Source organism: Petaurus breviceps, unplaced genomic scaffold (assembly GCF_028583685.1).
Source record: "Petaurus breviceps papuanus isolate PSGF00001 unplaced genomic scaffold, PetGlider_PUasm1.0 90865, whole genome shotgun sequence".
Taxonomy (NCBI): Eukaryota; Metazoa; Chordata; class Mammalia; order Diprotodontia; family Petauridae; genus Petaurus; species Petaurus breviceps.
In genome coordinates this window covers 4,574,894-4,586,824 of record NW_027187367.1, presented here as the reverse complement: position 1 = coordinate 4,586,824, position 11,931 = coordinate 4,574,894, and positions in this window count along the sequence as shown.

Here is an 11,931-nt window from a genome sequence, read left to right as displayed (position 1 = left end):
GTTGTTATTGTATACATTGTTGCTGTTATTGTTCTGGTTCTGCTCATTTCACACTGCATCAATTCACACAAGTGTTCTCAGGTTTCTCTGAAACTGTTCCTTTTATCATTTCTTATAGTATAATACTGTTCCATTACACCCATACATCACCATTTGTTCAGTCATTCCCCAAATGGTGGGTACCCCTTTAGTTTCTGGCTCTTTTCCACCACAAAAGTTGCTGCTATGACTATTTTCGTACTTTCCTTCTTTCTTTGATTCCTTTGGGAGTATAGGCCTAGTGGGGGTATATCTGGGCAAAAGATTTTACACAGCTCAGTGATTTGGGGGGCATAGTTCTAAATTGTTTCCCAAAATGGTTGTACCCATTCACATTTCCCCCAACAGTGCATTAATATTTCTGTTCTCCCATAGCCCCTACATTTGTCATTTATATTTTATGGTCATCTTAGCCCATCTGATAGGTGTGAGGTGGAATTTTGAGGTTGTGTCAATTTGCATTTTTTTGAAATTATTAGTGATTTGGAGTGTACTTTCATATGACTGTTGATATGTAGTTTATATGCTTTTCTTTAAGAACTGCTTATTTATATCTTTTGATGATTTGTTAATTGGGGAATGATTCTTTTTCTTATAAATTTGAATCAATCTTTTGTATCTTTTAGAAATGAGACTTTTATCAGATAAACTTGCAGTAAAGATATTTTTTTCCAAGTTAACTCCTTCCCCTCTAATTTTTAAAAACAGTCAGTGTCTTCTGTTTTTTTATATCATTATAGTTTCCCCACTAGGGAGCCATCCCATATAACAAATAGTATTTTTTAAAGGAAAAAAAAGATGAAAAAGGCAGCACAACTGATCAATACATTGGAAAAAGTCTGAATACATGTGCAATGTGCAACACCTATGGACCTCCAATTTTCATGAAAGGGTTCTATTTTAACTGCATGGATTGCTCCAATTATATCTAAAAATATCCCTCCCTCTCTTCTACCAAGAGAGTGGGGACCATCTCTAGTTGCTCTGATCTATATCTCACCACAGGACCCAGATGACTCCAGAGGAGAAAGAGAGGCTGGTGACTTTGCACAGCCCTCCCTCACTTAAATCCAATTCACTTGCAAGTCATGACATCACCTTCCTGATGTCATTGGTCCTCTTCGAGAATGAGGGACAAACAGCAACAACCACCACCAAAAGAATATGCCTTGTATGGAAGAAACAGAGAGAAAAGAACTTCAGCAAAACTTGTCAATGGAGACTGAGAATCCACAATGCTCCATACCATAGAATAACTGCCTCTACAAAGAAAGAAGGAGATGCATTTTCTAATCTCTTCTTTGAGGTGACTTAGTCATTGTAATTACATACCTTTCAGTTTTAGGATTTCTGTTTTTCTTTCCTTTTACATTGTTGTTTGCATCATCTTTCTGGTTCTGTTTGCTCCCAATTTTCATCAGTCTGTATGTCTTGCCTTGCTTATCTGCATTTTTCTCATGTCCCATAGTTGGTTTGGCCATTTCCCAATGGATGGTCATCTACTGTGCTCTTGTTGTTTTGCCACGACAAAAAATGCTTTCAATTGTCTTGGTGTAACTGGGACCTTTGCATTTCTCTTTAACCTTCTTGGGCTTTATCCCCACCACTGCAATTTGGGTCTTAACTAAATGCTATTTTTATTTACACTCTGGATCCAACCTGAAAGTGTGTTCTTTGGAGGCAAGTTTTATTTTATTTTTGTCTTTTTAATACATTTCTTATTAATTTCTAGCTTTAGTCCAACACTACTTCATGTACTCCCCACAGTAACTAAATTGGACTATTCTCTAGTCTCCATTTTCTCTTTCCCATTTCTCTGCTTTTTTTTTTTTTTGCCTTTTTTGTAGGGAAATTGGGGTTAAGTAACTTGCCCAATGTTACACAGCTAGATTTTTTTTTTTGGTCTATGCTTTTTCTTACCCCATTCTCCACTCCTGGGATGCCCTTGTCCACACTACCTCCCTTCCCCTACTCAGAATCACAGAATCTCAGATTTGGAAGGTACCTCTAATCCATTCTGTACCTGAAAAAGGAATTCTCCTTAAAATTTCCCTGACAAATGTTCATCTAACTTTCATTTGAAGGCCTAAAATAACAGGGAATTCATTACCTCTAAGGCAACCCATTCACTTTTAGGGAATCCTGGATGGTAGGAAGTTTTTCCTTATATTTAATCAGATTTTGTCTCTCTGCAATTTCTATCCATTGCTTCTAGTTTTGGTTTAAAGTGGAGCAAGTATAATCCCTTTTCCACTAACAGGTTGTTGTTTTTTATTCCCAGTTTAAACACTCCCTGTTACTTTAACCAACCCTCCAATTGTGGCGGTCTCCCTCTTATGGAACCATTCAGATTTGTGAATCTCTTTCCTAAAATGTGGTCCTGAGAACTGAAGACAATGTGCCAGATACAGTCTAATGAGGAGGACAGTATGACTATCACCTCTCTAATTACTTAACAAGAATCTTAAATGCTTACAGTGTTCCAGGTACTGTGCGATGTACTTGGGATAGAAAAAAAGGGCAAAAACAGTTCCTTCCCTCAAGGGGCTTACATTCTAACATGGGTCACAACATGTAAATAGGTACATACAGGATGTATAGTAATATAATAATGATGATGATGATAATAGCTAACATTTACATAGGGGCAGCTAGGTGGTGCTATGGAGAGAGTAAGAGGTCTGGAGTCAGAAAGACTCATCTTCCTGAATGCAAATCTGACCTCAGAAATTTACTAGCTGTGTGACTCTGGGGGAATCACTTAACCCTGTTTGCCTCAGTATCTCCATCTGTAAAATGAGCTGGAGAAGGAAATAGCAAACCACTCTAGTATCTTTGTCAAGAAAACCCCAAATGGGGTCACAATGAGTCTGACGTGACTGAAATAACTGAACAAAAGCAGCAGCAACAACAACAACATTTATATAGTATTTTAAGATTTGCAATGCATCTCGCACATGTTAACTCATTTAAGTATACAGAGTAGATGGAAGGTACTCTTAGAAAGGAAGACACTAGTACCTTGGGAAAATGGGAAGGGGCTCTTAATGATTTGAAAAAAGTCGAGGATTCTAAGAGGGGGAGATGAGGGAACAGAGTATTCCAGACATGGGGTGTAACCAGTACAAAAGCATGGTTATAGGAAGTGGAGAATAATGTGTAAGGAACAAGAAGTAGGAGTGGACCATAGAGTGTATGAAGGGGGGAAGAATTGAGTTAAAACTCTAGAAACACAGCAAGAGGCTAGGTTGTAAAGACCTTCAAAAGTCAGACAGCTAGGTGGTGTAGTGGAGACAGCACTGGCCCTGGAATCAGGAGTACTTGAGTTCAAATCTTACTTCACACACTTAACTAACCATGTGATCCTAGGCAAGTCACTTAACCCCAATTGCCTCAAAAAAAAAAGTCAAAGTAATTTATATTTGATCCTGGAGGTAATAGGGAACTATTGAGCAGGTTGTATGTGTGTGTGTGTGTGTGTGTGTGTGTGTTTGTCTATATTCACCTTGGCAGCTGAGTGGAGGATGGACTGAAGTAGTTTAGGAGAGAGACCATGACTGGATATATATGTTTTACCAGTACAGAGTTGATTATTGATTATCAATCCCATAGGAGCTCATGATATCGACAAGTAAAACAGTATAGAATAAGAATAGAAGAGAACCCTGGGCACCTTTGGAGGACACTCCTGATTAGTGGATATGATGTGGATAAAGAAGCAGTAAAGGAGACCAAGAAGGAACAATCAGGAAGAGGAACAGTAGAGAGTAGCAAGCAGCACAAGGGTTTACAGAGGAAAAAGTGTCCAAGAGGAGAAGGTGAGCATAGTGTCAAATACAGAAGAGAGGCCAAAAGGATGAGGACTTGGAAAAGGCCATTAGACTTGAAACTTTGGAGAGGATGATTTCAAATGAATGATGAGGACAGAACACATATTGCAGCAGGTATAGAAAAGAGTGAGAGGAGAGAAGTAGAGGCACCTGGTTATAGTTAGCTTTCTCAAGGTATTTAGGTGAGGAGTAGAAATATAGGATAAAAGCTACTGGGGATGGTAGAATCAAAGAGAAATTTTTTTTTGTCTTTTTGGAGGGGGCAGGGGAGACAGGGCGATTGGGGTTAAGTGACTTGCCCAAGGTCACACAGCTAGTAAGTGTTAGGTGTCTGAGACTGGATTTGAACTCAGGTCTTCCCGATGCTGGGGCCAGTGCTCTATTCACTGTGCCACCTCCCAGCCCTGAGAATTTTTTTTTTTTAAGTATGGGATAGACATGGGCATGTTTGTAAAGCAGCAAGTAAAAGCCAGAAAAGAGAGAAAATAGGGATGCTAAAGGGGTAATCTGATGGAAAAGATGAGAAGCTATGGGATCAAGGGTACATTTGGAGGGATTGGCCGTGACAAAGAGAAGGACTGTTACTTCATTATCAGAGACTGGACTGAAAGACTTCTCAATGAATAGCTTTAATTTTGGGAGTGAAGAATTGAGGCAAAGTCTCCAAATGAGATGGTAGGGGACAGGTATTGTGGGAGGCTTGAAGAGGGATGAGAAGTATTGAAATTGCTGCCCAGGAAAGTGGAATAGTGAATCCTTTAGGAAGGAGGAATGGTAATATTGCTTTATTGCCATGAAGAACCAAATGAAACTAGATAAAGTAGTCTGTCAGCATGGTTTGGTGCCTTCTTTGGTTCCACATATCTAAATGTGAATAGGTGTGAAGGAAGTAGATGATATTTAGTATTAGGATTTTTAAGATAATTAGGATATTTAGGATAATTTAGGATTGGGGCTTGCAGGGTGTGATTAACAATAGAACAAATAGGCAAGGGATTCAAGAGGACTGTGTGGAGTTGAGCTGGTTTTCAACCAGGAGAGTATGACCATAGTTGTAAATTACTATTGCTTAAGTCTTTGCTAACACATTCTTGTGTATCTCATGTGTTAAGGATCTCTCTTTAATGTGAGTTGATTTGACTTTTGTGTGCAGGAAAACATTAGCTGCTCTAGACTTGATTTACATCATATATTGAGTATCTTTCTATTTCACCCCCTTTTGAGAGAGACCAAATCTAAGCTTTAAGTGAACCTCTTTGGGGCTATAGGATGGGGGAGCAAAGAGCCAGAAAGTGGAAGAAAAAGAGCCTACCTTTTTGGTTGAGAGAACTTTGTATGTTTAGCGTGAAATGGATCCATGCATGCAAACTAGGTTCAATCCTGGTGGCCTATCAAAATTTCATTATATTCATCCCACCATCCTAGCTTGTTGAAATAGTTTTGGAAAACTATTCACTGACATCCCAGTTAGCTATATTTCTTGGATATGTGTTATCTGTAAATTTAAAAAACATGACATCTATGCTTTTATCCAAATCACTGATAAAAATCAGTACAAGATCAGGGACAGATCCCTGGGGCTGTATACTTGAGACCTCCTTCCAAGGTGATATTGATCCACTAGTCACTATTCTTTTGGTTCTTTCAGTCAACCAGCTCAAAGCCATCTAACTTTCATATCTATTATCTGGTCAATTCAATTCAACAACCACTTGTGAAATGCCTGCTCTGTGTAAAGCACTAGGTTCACATTTCCTTACTATGCTCATACAGATAGCATGCAAAACATTAAGTCATTTAGTTTGACTGGGATGAAGAAGGTTTGGAGGGAATAAATATGGAACAAGTCTAGAAGGGCAGGGTCATCAGCTTCTTTTCCACCTCACTTCTCCAACTCTCCATACACTTTCATAGCAGCCCCAAGAAAGATAGGGGCTTGAACTCCAGTGCTGTATATAAAGTCCTAATCTCTGTATCCTGCACTTGAGCAGTTGATTCTTCATACTTTTTTTTTAAGCAATTGGGGTTAAGTAACTTGCTGAAGGTTACGAAGCCAGGTGTTTCTGGGTGGGTGCTAAGTGTCTGAGCCCAGATTTGATCCCCAGATCATCCCGACACTGGGGCTGGTGCTCTTACTAGCTGTGCTACCTGGCTGCCCCGATTCTTCATACTTAAAGAAGGACTTTATGTTTATCCCTGTTCAATGTTATAGTATTGCATTTGGTCTATCATTCCAATATGTCAAGAATTTTTTTTTATCCTGACTGTACTCTAACATCTTAGCTATCTAGATGTTTCAGATTTATGTCATCTTGCTAGCTACACTTTTGTTCAAGTCATTGTCAAAAATATTGATAAAAACCCCACATCTGACACTCATCACTTATATGACTTTGGGTAATATCTCTGGGCCTAAATTTTCTCATCAGGAAAATAAGGGGAATGACTTAGATGTTTTCTGAGAATCTTTTAATTTTAGATCTATGATCCTACAATCCTAAGAGTCAAACAGCACAGGACCAAGTACAGATTACTGAGGTACTCCACTAGGGAGAAACTTCAAGATGACAGTACCATTAATGACTTCACTCTTTGAGTCTGGTCATTTAATCAGTTCCAAATTCATCTAACAGTATAGCAGTATCACTAAGCACATATCTCTCCATTTTGTCCATAATAAAATGGGAGAGTGTAAATTCTTTTTTTTTTCAAATGGAGGTATGTCTTGAGCATTCCTTTACCCCCAGTTATTAAATCCTGCCATTTCTTTAGGACCTAGCTCAAATAACACCTCACTCAGAATTCTTCCCTTTCAATCCTCTTCTCTCCAAATTTTCCCTCAGAAATACCTCCCTACATAATTATTGTAAAATAATTAATTGCCTTCTATGTGCCAATCTAGCAAGCAATTACTTGTTTATTTGTTTTTCGTTTTTTTTGGAGGGGGGAGGGCAGGGCAATTGGGGTTAAGTGACTTGCCCAAGGTTACAAGGCTAGTGTTAATTGCCTGAGTCCAGATTTGAATTCAGGTCCTCCTGACTCTAGGGCTGGTATTCTATTCACTGCTCCACGTAGCCACCCTAACAAGCAATCATTAATCATCTGTTATGTCCATCCTCTCCATACTTCAGTCCATCTTCCACTCTACTACTAACTTTATTTTCCTAAAGCACAGATCCTACCATGTCACACTCCCCACTCAATAAACTTCAGTAGCTCCCTATTACTGCTAGGATCAAACATAAAATGCTCTGTTTAGCTTTTAAAATCCTTTACCACTTGCCCATTTTCTATCTCTTACACTTTGCTCCTTTCCATGCCAAGATTCAGAGACAGTGGCCTAGTTTACACAGAACACACTTATCTCCTTACTCCATGCTTCTTCACTGGCCGTCCCCCATGCCTGGAATGATTTCCGTGCTCAACTCTTCTTTAAAGACAGTTCAAATTCCCCCGTCTGGAAGAGGCTTTTTTTGTTCCCCTCAGATCCTAATGCCTTCTCCGTTAATGATTACCTTTCATCTATGCTGTATATATCTTATATGTACATAGTTGTTTTCATGCTGTCCCTTAGAATATGAATTCTTTGAGAAGAGATCATGTTTTTGATTTTCTTTGTATCTCTTGTACTCAGTACAGTACAGCATATAGTAAACACTTAATTAGTATTTGCTAACTTACTGATTGACTACTATGTACCAGGCACTGTGCTAGGACCTAAGAATAGAAACTAACATCCAAAGTAGCTTCTGACCTTAAGGAGCTAAAATTATACTGAGTATCTACAATGTAATAATAAGTAAAGGGAAGATAATTTAAGGAAGAAGAGAACACGGACAACTGGAGATCTCAGAAAAGGCTTCCCCCAGAAGGTGACATTTTAGCTGAGCCTGGAAGGAAGATAAAGATTCTAATAAATGGAAGTGAAGAGTGAATACATTCCAGACACAGGGATGGTGGGGGCAAAAAATGGAATGATTACTTAGAGAGACATTATGAAGTCATTCAGTTTGACTGGAATGAAAAGGGTTTGGAGGGAATAAATGTAGAATAAGTCTAGAAGGGCAGGGTCATCATGTAATTCTGTGTACTTATAGTTATCTGTGTTTAGCAATAATAACCACTTCTGGGCTCAGGGAGGATGGAGCAGTCTTACTCACCACTAAAGGGCACCTTTTCTGTGGACTCATAATGGAAATCTGTACTGGGTTTCATCCTGGAGGAGCCTGGCCTCTAATGACATGAGTTGAGCTCTCTTATATTCTTTGGTTTGTCACACTCCCACTCCAGTGCCCTGGAGAAATATTTCATACAGATTAGTCTCTGGCTCAAGTTTAGGGACTTCACAAAAGGATGGATCATAATATAAATCAGGTATGTGGCAGGTATTTATTTCCTACACACAAAAGAAATGCCAAAAAACACAAAAATATTCATCATGCATTGACAAGACTGAAGTAATCTTAAAAATATATACATATTATATATTATATATATTATATTATATAAATATTATATATTATATAAATATATATTATATTATATTAATATATATTATACATATATTAAAAATATAAACATAGCTATTGTCATAATCTTCAAAGAATTTGCATAATGAACTTTGAGTTGAAGCAGTTTATGGAACTACTGAATTCCATATTTCTACCTTGCTTCTGCATTGTCCAAGAAACACATTGAATAGTTCATTTTTTTGGGCCAATGCTAGCCAGGGATTTGGGTTATTGTTAATGGTCATCTGCTCTAAGAACACTGAAGTGTGGACAGCTAGGTAGCACAGTGGATAGGGCACAGGCCATGGAGTCAGGAGGACCTGAGTTCAAATATGGCCTTAGGCCCTTGACACTTACTGTCTGTGTGACCTTGGGGAAATCACTTGCATGTAAGGAGAATTTTGTTATCTTTTTAAGTTTAGTTTCTCAGGATCCCTAGCCATGGCAGTGTCTAGTTTCCATGTGTTAGATAATAACTCCCAGAATAACCCCAAGGATCCTGGATAGTAATTCCTAGAATCATAGTGATAGGCAGTCCTGCTGAGGCTGTTCTGTGAGATATGGGGGTGACATAATTGATATTTACTATGCTTGCATAGAATGACAATATTGCTAAAGTTAACCTGTGAGTTTAATGTTGGCAAGCTGCTTTCTTTGTCTGTTGCCCTATAAAGCAAGTGGGCACTGGTTAGTAAGTGGGGAAAACCATCTGGAACCCATAGGGGAATCTGTGTCAGCCTTGACTGGCCCTCATCAAGGTTTGAGGGGATTTAGGGGAGAGCACAAGCTGTGCCTGTATCAATTGACCCCAGATGTAAAGGGTAGTTGCCTCCTCTTCTCACCAGCCCCTGCAAGAAGGGTGATTAGAGAATGCTATAGGAGCTGATTCTCTCATTATCAGCAACCCTCTTGAGAAGACTAGACTAAAGTAAGACTATTAATGCCTCCAAAAGTGTCTGCCTGTCTGACCAGTTCAAGAGTGAACCTGTTAGAGGCTGGAGTCTGAAAACTCCTGTGCCTCCTGTGTGTTATATGTAAAACATCACTAAACCCTGATTGCCTCAAAAAATTAAAATAAAAGAACACCAAAGTAGTTGCCAGAGACTTCTCCCTTTGCTGCTTGCTAGTTAGATCTAACCAAAGTTCCCAGGATCACAGAATCTCTCCAACCCACAAGGTGGCATCCAGGTCTGGACATGTTCATGTGAAGATTGATATTTATTTACCTAAGCTCAGAAATGAAAAAAAAAATAGGAAAGAAGCTGCCATATGTCTACTGCAGCATGGCTGCAAAAGTGGGGAATAGGGCAGGTTGTCCTTCTTACCATCTTTCACAGGGAGTGGCTTCAGATAGTTTTGATACGGTTTTTGGAAGAAAAGAGCACCAGAAGTGGAGGTTACTCCCTTTTTAAAGACCCACTCAGTTATGGACTCTTCCTTTTTGGGTAAGAGGATCAATACATTATCTAAAAGTGCCAACCCTCCTCAGTGCATAGTCATGCTTACATGGTGTGCCCAAATTAGGAAAGACAGTTTTTCAAAGCCCTGTAAATTTCTAAGTTATATTTCATATGTATTCAATGCCCCTTCAATCAAGCAACAAGCATTTGTTAATTATGTTCCATACACTGTGCCAAGCTCTATCTGACATAATTGATATTTACTATGCTTGCATAGAATGATAATATTGCTAAAATTAACCTGTGAGTTTACTATAAAATATTATGTATAAAAATATATTATATATAAAAAAATATAAAAGCAAAACAGAAACGGTTCCCACCCTCAAGGAACTTATATTCTAATGGGAGAAAATAGCATGTATATATCAAAATAAACAAAAAGTGGTTATGGAAAGGAGGAAAGGCACCAATTGCCAGGGAAACCAAGAAAGTCTTCATATAAAAGAGGTTTATGATGGGGTACCTGGGGTCTAGGTCAATTTGTGAAACCAACTTGTGAAACCAGTCTGTGAAATTGTAACTGCAATTTGTATTGTAAAATTGTTATCTGTAAAATTCCTTATCCCAACCTCTGACTCTGCCCCTTCCCCCTATCCTCACTAGGCCTAGGCAACACCTTGGGACTCCTTTGTTCTTACTTAATCCCTCAAGTCTCCTCAGGTCTGGCCCAAATCCTCATGTCTCCTCCAGCCTGGCCCAAATCTTATCTAAACTATCTATTCACATTCTCCTCTTGGTCAGCTCTGACCTTTGTCTAAGCATTGAGGCCCCTCCCGTCAGGCCAGCCCTGACAATGGCAGCCCTACCCTTTAAAAGTAAAAGCATGTACCCCTCTCACTCCCAGGTTCCCTAAAGGACTCTTGCCCGCTTCTCATGGAAGTGTAACAATAAATAAACTTCTACAACTCTCACTCCAATTAAGCCTGAGACCTTGAATTCTTTCCAGACGATATTGCAGGTTTTCTGGTCTTGGATAAGATCAGAATATCTGCTGAACCTATCGGGATCCCATTTGCCACCCCCCCCCCATCATTTCCAACTTTTTGTCTTCTATACTCCTTGATATTCAGTAAACATTCCTGTACCCTATATTTAATGAAAGGAAATAAATGAGTTTGCCATGTCTTTACATATGACTTAAGATAGATTAATTTTTCAGAAAAAAACTTATGCAGCATTTTTTTAGTATCATATAGACTTGTTCAATGGTTATTATAACAGTCATTTAAATAGGAATGCTCTTTTTTTTGTCAACCAAGTTTAATCCTTGTTATGATTTTTGAAAGAGATACCAGTATATCGAGTTGAGCCTCCAATTTGTTTCTTGCTTTGAACTAGATTGGGACCAGGACTGAGAAACCTTCATTCACAAAGATAAATTGTCATAAATGAAATTTAAAACCTTATGGTAGGAATGTGACAGGTACCATTAACAGGATTTTAATGAGCCAATCTCTAACCTGAGAATGACAAATAGTAGGCTGGAGACATAGAGTCAGTAATCAAGTGGTGGTTTAATTAACTAATTTCATTATGAGGAACAGATTTGCAAATCAGGGATTCTCCTGATCAGAATTCCACCTTGTTGAAGTGAAGACAGAGATTATATACATAATACCTAGTGTGAAAGCAGGGGAGAAGGTGGATTACAAACAATCCTTCCCAAGGCCAGAGTGGTTTCCCACAACAAACCCATAAACTGAAGGCAATACAACAATTCTGTAATCCTTCCGGAGCAATATTACTCAAGTTGTTGGGGGTGGGGGTCGTTACTTCGTGGTTCACAGGACCAGAATGCTGTGGGGAACAGTTCTACAATCTTTGATTCCATTCACTTCAGGTCTGCAGGAAAAGGATGACCGTGATTGTAAACCTTGTCAAATTTTGATCAGTTCAAGCTGCATTGTGAGTCTGATTCACAAACTGGAAAAGGCAATTCTGAAAAATCTAATATTCTTTACATGGAGCCTATCGATTATTAGAAAAATTAGAGTTCCCTCCACAGTACTTTCAAGAGTATTCCAAATTATTTTTTTTTGTACCTTCATTAATTGGAAACCATTTGGGAGCTTCTGGTTATTATGACTA